Source organism: Peromyscus californicus, unplaced genomic scaffold (assembly GCF_007827085.1).
Source record: "Peromyscus californicus insignis strain IS unplaced genomic scaffold, ASM782708v3 Scaffold_19__1_contigs__length_69161282, whole genome shotgun sequence".
In the NCBI taxonomy this organism is placed as follows: Eukaryota; Metazoa; Chordata; class Mammalia; order Rodentia; family Cricetidae; genus Peromyscus; species Peromyscus californicus.
In genome coordinates, this window is record NW_026294491.1 from 55,060,855 (window position 1) to 55,074,186 (window position 13,332).

Below are 13,332 nucleotides of genomic sequence, written 5' to 3' on the forward strand. Positions count from 1 at the left end.
GGAGATCATGCATGGCACTTTGAGCTCATAGAGTAGGTGCTATGAAGCTGAAGTATACCCACACCAATTGAGAGAAGTTGTACCTTAACCTAGTCATGATCCAGTTCCATTTGGCACATATAAATATTTCTTATAAAGACTAAGTGAAACAAAAACTATCAGCTAATATCCAAGCAACAACTAGGCATGGACAAGTATGTCCTAAGATGGGCTATTCTCTGATATAAGGGCAGACAGACATGCCATGACTTCTGCAGTCATTCCACATATAGATGATATTAATATAGTTACACTCACTCTGGTAAGTGTAGAGAAAAATATATACTTCACAAAACAGATATACTTCCATAGAAGATACACTTCATCTCTTCTCCAGTCTAAAGCTTAGCTTCCTGTGCTACCCACACTTATTGAGTTGAATAAGGAATTGAAGATAGATTCCTTAGGTTTTGACACAGAAAGCACAGATCCCACCAAACACAACCTAAGAAGCCAATGACAGGAAAAAGCATGCACTCTAAACAGAATCCAACTCAATAATACACAAAAACCAATCTGTCAGTAGGTCCTTGTCAAGTATAAGCTATCCCATAGAAAGACCCACACACCAAATTAGCAAAGTTTCACATGCCAACTGATATACAAAATATAATATATGTATATATTCATATAAGATGTGAAAAAGCAAGGCAAAATGATTCCTAAAAGAGTTTATAAATCCCTGGAGACTGACTCCAAAGATAATGAAATGAAAAAGGTACCAGATAAAGAATTTTTTAAAAAAGGAGATTTTAAAAAAGTGAATGACTTCCAGGAGAACACAAAAACAGTTCAAAGAAATAAAGAAGATATGGCAAGACATAAATGAGAATTCAACAAAGAAACAGAGGTCCTGAAAGTCACTCAGTAGAAATGTTGGGAGTGAAAAGATCAGCAAAATCATTTGAGACATTATAAGGAAACAAATTTAACACTAATATATCTAGAAGAATAAGTTCAGTCACATGCTAAGAACATCTATTACATTAAATAGTATCAGAAAATGATCCAGATTTAAAAAAAAAAAAAATTAGACATTTGGATACAGGAAACATTCAGAATTCCAAATAGACTGGATCAGATAAGAACATCTTCACAGTGTGTTATAATAAAATTATAAGAGTATAGAACAAAGAAAAAAGTAGGAAGCTGTAACAAAGAAGTGTCAAGTCACACATAAAAGAAAACAGATCAGAGTAAGAGATTGTTGCCTAGCGGTGGTGGCGCACACCTTTAATCCCAGCACTCGGGAGGCAGAGCCAGGTGGATCTCTGTGAGTTCAAGACCAGTCTGGTCTACAGAGCAAGATTCAGGACAGGCACCAAAACTACACAGAGAAACTCAGTCTCCAAAAACCAAAAGAAAAAAGAAAAAAAAAAGAGATTCTCTAGATAAAATCTAAAAGTCAGGAGGCAATGGAATGACATATTTCGATTCCTCAAAGAAAACCTGCTAAACAGTTTTTTTTTTAATTAAGAAAATTTCTTCATTCATTTTACACAGCAATCAAAGACCCCTTCTTCTGCCTCCCACCCTCCAGCCTTCCCCCCAACCCACCTCCCACTCTCCCCCACAAGAAGGCAAGGCCTCCCATGGGGAGGCACATCCAGTAGAGGCAAGTTTAAGTTCTTCCCTCTGCCTCAAGGCTGCACGGTGTCCCATCATAGGTAGTGGGCTCCAAAAAGCCCACTCATGCACTAGAGATGGGTTCTGATTCTACCGCCAAGAGGCCCTCAAGCAAATCAAGCTACACAATTGTCTCACCTTGCAGAGGGCCTAGGGTGCTAGGGAAGTTGCCAGAAATATCCAAGGATAACCCCAGTTTGGACTAGTAGAAATAGTGGAGAAGTTGCCTGAACTGAACTGGCTTGCTCCATTGATCAGATTGGTGAATACCCTAACTGTCATCACAGAGATTTTCTCCAGTGACTGATGGAGGCAGATGCAGAGATCCACAGCCAAACACCAGGTAGAGTTCCAGGAGTCAGTCAGAGAGAGAGAGAAGAAAGATTCTATGAGCAAGTGCATCAGGATCAGGATGGGGAAACCTGCAGAGACAACCAAACCAAACTAGTGTGTAGCACAAATCTTAAAAGGTCTTGTTAATAAAAAACAAACCTGGAATGAGGTATCCAGGGTGAACACTGGAAGATCAGAGAAGCAGAACAAGCCACAGCTTCCACCTCACCAGTTCCTCAGCTGATCCTGTTTCCTCAGACTGGAAGCCTCTGTGTCCTCATGCAAATGGATCTCAGCTGAACTGCTGCTAAAAGCCTAAAGCTTAAAAAGGCTTTAGTTCCTGGTCCTCATGCCTTATATACCTTTCTGCTTTCTGCCATCACTTCCTGGGATTAAAGGCGTGAGTTACCATGCCTGGCTATTTCCAGTGTGGCTTTGAATGCACAGAGATCCTTCCTCCACAAGGCTAGGATTAAAGGTGGAAATGTCTGTCTAGTGGCTGTTCTGCTCTCTAAACCCAGATAAATTTATTAGGGTGCACGATATCTTGGGGAACACAGTATCACTACACTACTGGGAACTCATGAAAGTTGGATCAATGGCTGTGGAGCCTTCATGGACTGGACAGTTGTTCCTCAGATGCAGAAACAAAGATTAGCATAAGGAAGAGGATTCATTCCCACTAAGTCAATGCTACAAAACTACTCAGAGTAATCTCAGGGGAAGAACAGGAAGAAACAAAGACAGAGTAGCAAGATCTAGTGCAAGAAAGCAAATGATTAGTGGGAAAATACAAAACATTAGTAATTCTGTAACCAGTGAAACTCTGAAAGTAATAAGGGAGAAAGAAAATGAGAGCATTTGAAACAGAATAAAATAAAAAAGTGACAAAGGTAATACATGTCTCTCAAAAATAATTCAGAATGCAAATTGTTCTAATTTCACAATTAAAAGATACAGATTAGAAAAGAAGACTCAACTGTTTTCTGTCAGCAAGAAACTCACCTCACTGGCAAAGACACACAATGACAAAGAGTTAAAGCATAAAAATAAGCAGCAACAACAAAAGTAAATAAACTATCAAAAATGATGAGGAATTTGAAAGAAAGCCAAGAGGAGCATATCGGAGAGTGTGAAGGGGAGAACTGTACTTCCCCTTTTCTTTTCTTAAAAAGGAAGGTTTTAACCTTTACACATCTCCAAAGTCAGCTTGGTATATTTGGGAATTTGGGCGTAGCTTCTCTTACTACTTCCTGCTGGAGGGGGGCGCTGTATCTTCTGGGGAAACAAAGAAAATTTTAGGATCATGGAGTAGTCCGTGAGGCTGTATCATCTGAGCCAGTTGTCTTGAAACGGTTCTGGATGTTGGATCATCTGGGCCATGGTGTCATCGGAGACCTTTCAGGGGGTCTTGGCTGGTCAAACCTGATGTATCTTACTCTGGAACAAATCCATAGCCTCTTGCTTTCTGTGGAAACAAAAGAGACTCTTTTCCAAAGCAACATATCCTTACATCCAAATTTTGAAGTCAAAGTATCTTTAAAATATACATACTGGTTTAACTCAGCTTCCTTTACAATCAAATATCTCTCTGTAGTTAAGAATCCCAAAGACAACACAATCCAGACTCTCTGTGTAATAGTCATCTCTACGTGGCTTATTTTTTATATTAATTTTACTGTCTCTTTAAAGACTTTATTTTTTTTAAAACCATGTATTTGTTTCTATACTGTATATATCACCTTTTTTTTTGTCTCTTTTAAGCCTACGTATATTTTACACACATTTTAAACTATTACATCTGAATCTGTCTTATTATGAATCTGTTGCTTTAAGCTGTAGCAGCTGTGGCTGCTGGCTCCGCCCACCTCAGCTTCCCAACATGGCGGCAGTATGCTTACCGCCAGCTCTGGGAGCTATCGTGGGTCTATGCTTTTATCCAAGCAGCATGTAGCTCAGAAACCTCTTTTTTTGTTTTGTACCAGCAAAGGCTAAATGCACAATGTAGCTTAATGTGCCACTTGCAGAGGCCTCATTCCCGCCATACTGCAGGTCGAGCCCACACGCCAGGAACCCGCCAGTAGCTCAAACCGGCAGCTGCCGCTCATTTGAGAGAGACAATTAGGAACTGTTTTTAGCTCCGTTTTAGAATCTTTTTTCTCAGGTTTTAGGTGGAAACTCTTGCCACCACGTTGGACGCCATTTGTTGCTAGAGTTTTTCTGCCTGGCCCACAGTCAGGACAAATCTCTCTCACCCGCCAGTCCCAAGCCGCTCAAACCCGATCAAGTAAACACAGAGACTTATTTTGGTTACAAACTGTATGGCCGTGGCAGGCTTCTTGCTAACTGTTCTTACAGCTTAAATTAATCCATTTCTATTAATCTATACCTTGCCACGTGGCTTGTGGCTTACCGGTACTTTACATCTTCCTCGTCCTGATGGCGGCTGGCAGTGTCTCCCCCTCCGCCTTCCACTTCCCAGCTCTATTCTCCTCCTTGTCCCGCCTATACTTCCTGCCTAGCCAATGGCCAATCAGTGATTTATTTATTGACCAATCAGCAACACATTTGACATACAGACCATCCCACAGTAGAGAACAGGACAGGGAAATGATCTATTTACATTATAATCTCAAAAATAAGATAAAAAGGGAAAAATTTTAAAAAGGAATATAAAGCTATCATGTAGAAACCAGAAGCTTTACTAAACACTAATAACAAAGTTTTTGAGAAAATAATCAGGAAAATAATCTCATTCACAATAGCCTCTCCCACATTGCCCCACCAAAATATCTTAAAATAAACCTAACTATGGAGGCCAAAGATATCTTCAAAGAAAACCATAAAGCAGTGCAGAAATAAAGACACTAGAAATAGACTTCCCTTGAGTTCATAGAATTAATATTGTTAAAATGATATTACGAAACCAATCCACAGAGTCAATGTAAATACCATCAAAATCCCAATGATATTCTTTCCAGACCTACAAAAAAGTACAACAACTGATCTGGAAACACAAAAGACCATAAATAAAGTATCTTGGTCAAAAATAATTACTATTTGATTTCAAAATATATTACAGAGCGATAATAGTGAAAACAGCATGGTGACAGCCTGAAACCTGGCATGTAGGTCAGTGGAATAGAGTAAAGCATCCAGACATTAACTCCTTGACAAAGATGCAAACAAACATGCACTGGATACAATCAGCCTCTTCATAAATGTGGCTTGGAAAACTATGTTTACACAAAAACTGAAACTTAATGATCTCTCACGCTGTACAATTATCAATGCCAATTTAAAGAAGATATTACTGTAAGACCTGACATATTGAACTTGTGGGAGGAAAACATACTGGAAACATTTCCAGATATAGGTATAGACTGTAACATTTAATCTCTAATATCTCAGGAAATAATATGAAGTGACAAATGGCCTTACATCAAATTAAAAGCTCCTGCCCAGCTAAGGAACAAGAGTTTCTATTTTCAAAAGAGAAACACAGACAGTAAAGAGGCAAACTGAAAACACATTTCTCAAAAAGAAAATAGAGAGCAAATACTCATATGCAAATGTAGTCAACATCTTTATTCATCAGGAAATGCAGATCAAAACTAAATTGAAACTCCATCTCACCCCACAGAATGTCTAGCGTAAAAAATAGAATAATAATAAACCCCAGATAGTAGGCAAGCAATAAAAGGACATTTATATACTAAAAGAGTGAATGTTCAGTTGTTCAGGAAATCAATACAGAGATTCCAAAGTAATGATAAAACCGCCACGTGATCTCATGGATGTATACCTGAAAGTCAAAATAAGCAGCATATGTGTAACCTACCTTTTCTAGGGCATAGTTCATAATAGTATAATTATGGAATTAAACTAAGTGCCCACATACATACATGTAATTAACAATAATTAATAAATAAGAGACTATGAATTTGAAAGACATATATGAGCGTGCTTCAGGGAAGGAAAAGGGAGGGGGAAATGATGTAATTATATTATTATATAAAAAAATAGAAAAATAATTTTAGAAAGATGAACATATTCAATAAATATGTAATATATATCTTTGAAGTATTTAGTATTCAAACATAGAGAACAAAATCATATGCTTATAGGAATATGTTGGAATTAGAGAGCATCAAGTTTGCAAACTCAAAAAGGCAGTTATCACTTTTATCTCTTATATATGGTATCTTTAAAAAGAGAGAGTGAAGAAAGAACATCAAACTTGAAAGGCAGGCTATGAGTGGGATTATGGAGTGTCAGACGAGTAGAGGGGAGAGGGCAAGGGAGGGTATTAGGGATAGAAATGATCAGAATATACTGCAAGTATGAAACAGTCACAATGAAACTCATTCTTCTCTGTGACTAACATATATTACTAATAAATATAGTTATTGAATTATCTCAGTAAACACTTGTCTTCTGTTTTTATTGATAAGCAGTTAACCAGATATAAATGTTAATAAGGTAGATTAAGTTGCATCTAATATTCGCTTATGAGTGAGTACATACCATGTTTGTCTTTCTTGGTATGGGGTTACCACATTCAGGATGATTTTTCGAGTTCCATCCATTTGCCTCCAAATTTCATGATGTCATGGTTTTTATCACTGTGTAATTCTCCATTGTGTAAATGTTCACATTTTCTTTATCCGTTCTTTGGATAATTTTGGCTTCTTTGTTCATTGGTGTGTGGGTTAATGTCAGGGTCTTTGAATTGAATCCATTGACACATGTGTCTGTTTTATGCAAATACCAAGCTGTTTTTATTACTATAGCTCTGTAGTAGATCAGTGATCATGATGCTTCTGGAAGTTCCTTATTGTACAGGATCATTTTGGCTATCCTGGGGTTTTTGTTTTTCCAAATGAAGTGGAATATTGTTTTTTCGAGGTCTGTGAAGAATTGCATTGGGATTTTGATGGGGATTGCACTGAATCTGTAGATTGATTTTGGTAGATTGCCATTTTAAGTATGTTGATTGTACCTATTCAGAAGCATGGGAGATCTTTTCATTTATGATATCTTCTTTGATTTCTTTCTTCAAAGACTTAAAGTTCTTATATACAGAACTTTCACTTGTTTGGTTAGATTTACCCTCAAGGTATGTTATTTATAGTTGTTATAAAGGGTATGGTTTCTCTGATTTCTTTCTCAGTCCATTTATCATTTGTATATAGAAAGGCTACTGATTTTTTTAAATCTTGTATCCTGCCACATTACTGAAGGTGTTTATCAGCTGTAAGAGTTCCCTGGCAGAATTTTTGGGGTCACTTATGTATATCATCGTATCATCTGCAAATAATAAAAGTTTGGCTTCTTCCTTTCAATTTGTATCCCTTAGATCTCCATTTGTTGTCCTATTGCTCTAGCTAGAACTTTGAGTATTATATTGAATATGGAGAGAGTGGACATCCTTGTCTTCTTGATTTTAGTGGAATTTCCTGAGTTTCTTTCCATTTATTTGATGTTTGTTGTTGGCTTGCTGTATATTGCCTATATTATGTTTAGGTATGTTCCTTGTATCCTTGATCTCTCCGAGACCTTTATCATGAAGGGTTGTTTGATTGTGTTAAAGGCTTTTTTAGCATCTAATTAGATGATCATGTGGTTTTTTCTTTCAGTTTATTTATAGGGTGGATTACACTGACAGATTCTCATATGTTGAACCATTCCTGCATCTCTGGGATGAAGCCTACTTGATCATGATGAATAATTTTTTTATGTGTTCTTTGATTCAGTTTGCCAGTGTTTTTGAGTATTTTTGCATCAATGTTCATGAGGGTTATTGGTCTGCAATTCTCTTTCCTAGTTGCATCTTTGTGTGGCTTGGGTATCAAGGTAACTGTAGCCTCATAAAAAGAGTTTGGCAGTGTTCCTTCTGTTTCTATTGTTCAGAAAAATTTCAGGAGTGTAGGTATTAGCCCTTATTTGAAATTCTGATAGAATTCTGCACTGAAACAATCTGGCCCTGGTTTTTTTTTTTGGGGGGGGATGGAAGACTTTTAATGACTGCTTCTACTTTCTTAGGAGTTATAGGTCTATTTAAATTGTTTATCTAATCTTGATTTAATTTTGGTATGTCATACTTATCCAGAAAATTGTCCATTTCTTTTACATTTTCCAATTTTGTGGAGTACAGGTGTTTGAAATATGACCTGATGATTCTCTGAAGCCACTGATATTTAACTGATCTCAAATGAAAGCTCACAACATCAAATATTTGACTATGGTAAAGAAGAGGACAGGTGTGGTAAGATGCATGGAGGAGTGGAGGGCCACCTTAGAGGCAGGATGTCAGAGACAAGACTATGGATGTCATTAGTCTAATAGGCTAATGGTCTTGGGAATCAAGGAGACTATGATAGCTGTCGTAGAATATTTAACTATGTAAAGATAGTTATTTGTTTATACTGCAGAATATTACTTTAACTGTGTAAAGGTATGTTACATTTGTTTATGCTGCATTTGTTTAATGATGGGAGGATTTGTTACATTTGGTTATGGTGCATTTGTTTAATTATGTAAAGATGTGTTGCATTTGTTTCACCTTGCTTGTCTAAGGCAACTGATTGGTCTAATACAGAAGCTGAACAGCCAATAGCTAGGCATGAGAGGGATATGTGGTGCTGGCAAGATAGAATAAGTAGGAGAAGAAATCTAGGTGAGAGAGAGAGAGAGAGAGAGAGAGAGAGAGAGAGAGAGAGAGAGAAAGAGAAAGAGAGGCCTAGGGCCAGAAGCCAGTCAGCTGCCAGCCAGACACAAGAAGTAGTGAAAATAAGATATACCGAAGGAAAGAAAGGTAAAAAGCCCCAAAGGCAAAAATGTACATGAAGAGAAACAAGTTGTTATAAGAGCTAGCAAGAAATGAGCCTAAGCTAAGATCAAGCATTCATAACTAAAAATAATTCTCCATGTTATGATTTGGGAGCTGTTTGGTACCATCCCCACCACCACCACAAAAAAAAGTTTGGTACAGATAGCAATGGCGTGGCAACTCCGAGAACTGGATGTTGAATCTGCACTCACAGTCTGTATAAGTGACAACCCTATTTGATGGCTTCTGAAGTCTATCTGAATTTTCACTGCAATGAAGTTTCCCAGGAAACAACAAAATGAAATCCACCAGGGTTGTCAAAGAAGGACAACTTCTGGGAGGTGTGATCCTCCCTGACATTGTGACCCTGACTCAGACTCCAAGATGATCTTTCCAAAGTTTTCTTTAGACCATCTGTACTACCTTCTCAGATTCTTCACTCAAAGCATTTTTTCTTTCTTTCCTCCCCCCCTTCATCTTCCCTCCTATCACCTTACCTTACAACCATAGCTTCATAGAGGTCTGATAAATGATTCATTCTCCAAATCCCTTCACTAACTCCTCATAAGTATTTTCCTGGAGTCTTGCATGTTTAATCCTATTTAGTGTCAGTTTCTTGGAGAAACTGAAATAACACAGAAATAAGGAAACAGATGGAGAAATCAAGAATTTGACCCATATTTATGACTTGTGTTCCTAAGTGGCTAGAAATGTTATTCCCAGAAATAGAAAGTGCTTAAATCTGGGACATGGATAATAAATTTTATTAATATGGGTTGAATTTTTAACCTTTTCATGGTATTCTCTTTGCACATTTCTCTGTCTGTCTTTCCTCTCTGTCTCTCTCTCTCTCTTTCTCTTTCTCTCTCTCTCTCTCTCTCTCTCTCTCTCTCTCTCTCTCTCTCTCTCTCTCTCACACACACACACACACACACACACACACACACACACACACACACGCAAATACACACACACCACTTCCAGGAATAATTTACCACTGAATTTGTTCATAAAAATGGCACATATTCCATGACCTCTGTGAGTGGTCAATTGTAAAGGGCCTTCTCTCATCAGGGATGAAGAGAAAGTGAGTTGAACTTTACAGTGTGCAGAATTCAGAGGATGATGGATGAACAGGGTTTCAAGCTTGCTTCAGTATTCACTGTCATTCATCTCTTCCTTAGTAGAGAAAAAGACAAGATCCCAATATAACAAAAGAATAAGGAACAAGTACTTTCCGAAAAACCTCCCCCAAGCCCATACCAAGAAAGATGGTTTTCCCATCAGTATATTACAGAAGTTTTTTTATAACACAGCATGGCTGTGCCCAGCTCTTTCAGACTGTCCAGTACTGGAGTGGTGACTGAGAAAAAAAAGATCAGTCCAATAGATATTTAGGAAATCAAGATGTTTGGACACCAAGGTGTCCTATGGCAGTGAGGGTGCTGATAATGCAAACTATTTGCCAGTCATTTAAATATATTTATATAAAACCCAATGTCAGCTTTCCATTGCAAATGCAACCTTGATGTCTATAATACAAATTATGACACTATGAATAAATGCATCTGTCACTTTCATGTATGATATACATGAATTTTAAGTTTTTATTTGGTAGACAAAGAAATACTTGTAATGAAAATGTGTTTGTTTGATAGCTATCAACCTAGGAATGGTCATTAACGCATGGGACCCTTATCTAGACAACAGTATATTGACTAGTACTTGAAAGAATGGTAAGTGTTGAGCTATTAACAGGAAATACAATATATAAAACATTGTAGCATTTGTTTTATATGTCCTGAAATAAAAAATATTTTTTAAATTGCAAGTTTTTATGATATTGTTAAATATATTCTCTGTGCCTTTGAACTAGCTTTCTTCTTCTTCTTCTTCTTCTTCTTCTTCTTCTTCTTCTTCTTCTTCTTCTTCTTCTTCTTCTTCTATCCCTATTATTCTTAGGTTTGGTCTTTTCATATGTCCCAGATTTCCTGGACATTTTGTATTATGACTTTGTTGGCTTTAATGTTTTCTTTTAATAATGAATCTGTTTTCTCTATGAGATTTTTCTCTTCCATCTCTTGCACTCTGTTGGTTATGCTTGCATCTGTAGTCCCTCTTCATTTACTCATATTTTCCATTTCCTGCATTCCCTCAGTTTGTGTCTTCTTTATCGCCTCTATTTCAGTTTTCAAATCTTGAACTGTTTCCTTCACCTGTTTGATTGCTTTTTCTTGGCTTTTTTAAGGGATTTATTAATTTCTTCCAATTTTTTGTTTGTCTTTTCCTTGATTTCTTTAAAGGCCTCTATCACCGTCTTAAAATTATTGTTAAGGTGGATTTCTTCTGCTTCTTCTGTGTTGGGATGTTCAGGTCTTGCTAATGTAAAGTCACTAGGTTGTGGTGATGCCATATTGATGTTTATGTCGTTGAATGTATTTTTGCACTGGCATCTACCCATCTCTTCCTCCAATCAGTGCAAACAGTGTCTGTGTCTGAGGGAGCCTCTTTTGATCCAATCAGCACTCTTGGTCCAATGGGAGCTCTTGGTTCAATCAGAGCTGGCAGAATTTGTGTCTCAGGGAGGAGCTGTGATCTCAGAGGATGAGTGGGTTTTGGGTGGATTGGGGCTTGTAGGTTACAGGATACGATGGGGGATGGTGGTAGTCAGACCTGCCTGCAGGAGTCCTACCTGCCAGCCTGCAACTGGGGCTGCAATGGGTGCCTAGAGGCTGGGATGATTAGCTAAGAGAACAAAGACTCACCTCTGGGTCCAATTGGAGCTGGCAGAGGTTGTCAAATTGCAGGTTTTTAAAATTTATTTATTTTTATTTTATGTGCAAAATATTTTTAATTAAATGTAAATTAGATGAACGAAAAAATTAATTTAGAATTATAATTTTTAAATTGCTGTAAAATAAAACATCATAGTCTTGTTCTAAGGAAATGACAAAGAAAACATTTCCAGGTGTAGAAGTACTGGGAATATGTTTGGGTTTTGACTTTTAAACCTAGACTAGAAGTTCACCCAGGAAAGAGTGAATAAAGTATTCTTAAGCAAGGAAACAGCACAAGCAACATCTTCATCAAAGGATATTGCATCTCTGAATGTCTTGTATGTTTTAAAATTTTCTGCAATATAAGAAGTGCCACTATGCTAGTATTACTAATTTTCCCACAATTCATTTTGCCCTCCATCCCCAGTTTCCTCCCTTTTTATCAGTTACCTTTAATGCAGATTATTTTCACATACCTTCATATTCATCTTCTTCTCTGAGCATTGGACCATATCCAGTTATTTAATTCTTTTTCGCTGTGATTTAAAATTTAAAGGCATCTAAAATAATATATCAAGAGCCAAAATTAAGGATTTTGCCCTCCAAAACTGACCTTCCTGTGTGCTCATCTTTTCACAAATGGAGACATCACTCAATCATTTTACAAGTTATCAAACCTCGAACCAGCCCTTCCTAGCATGACCTTCCTCCTCCATCATTACCAGCAACTGCCAATAGACTTGTTGCATGCCTATTAGCACTGTCTACTAATTCCCAGTGTTTCCTTGTTATCCATTTGGCTTACATTATTTCTCTTTGGGTTTCTACAAAAGTGCCCTACTGATTTTTGTGCTTCTTCTCCTGTACTCTTTCTTTTTATGCACTACAGTGAAAGTAACTTGGCACAAAATATACTTAGGTTACATAGCACCCCCACCTTCAAATGGTGTTTTAAACTGAAACTTTTCAATGGCATTAGACCCTTAAGTTATTTGGGGATATGTCTCCAATCTTTGGGTGACAAGATCTTCTAGGATTTATTAGCTCTGTTGTGTAATACCTGTCTATTCAACATTTGTGCTTTCATCTCACACTGTTTCCTTACATCTTTCATTTTGTTACTGAGAGGCCTCTCTGTGTGTATATCTTATCATCACCCCTAACTACACACTTATCTTCACCTAGTTAACTCTTACTAATTCTTTTGATTTCAGATCTACTGGTATGTCTTCAGGGTAACTTCATATAATTACCAAATTATCTGAATAAGCTTCATATTAAATTGTGTAACTATAGCAATGTCTCTCCCCTCTTCTAAAGTTCTATGAGAATAGGTGAAGTGACAGATTTGGCTTTTTGCTTCAGTGTAAGTCTAACCACATAGCCCACCCAGCACAGGGTAAATGTACAATAAAATGATCAATGAACGTTAGTGAAGGGGTGAGATAACGTGATGAGAGTACTTGTATTATATCAGGATGCTGGACAACTCATTCAAAGAAGAAATATTTAGTGGTTTCTGTGTGCAATGCTAAAGTTCTATGCCATTCTGCTGTCCAACTATAAAGTGGGATCATGGTAAATTTTCTCTATGTTGACACTTGTGATAAAAAACTTAAAATATCCTGAACTTTTGCTAAATCCATTCTACAGTAAACCATAAGCTTGCCACTACTAATTGGATGTCACCATCAATACCACAGCCTGACCCTATGGCTTCTGATT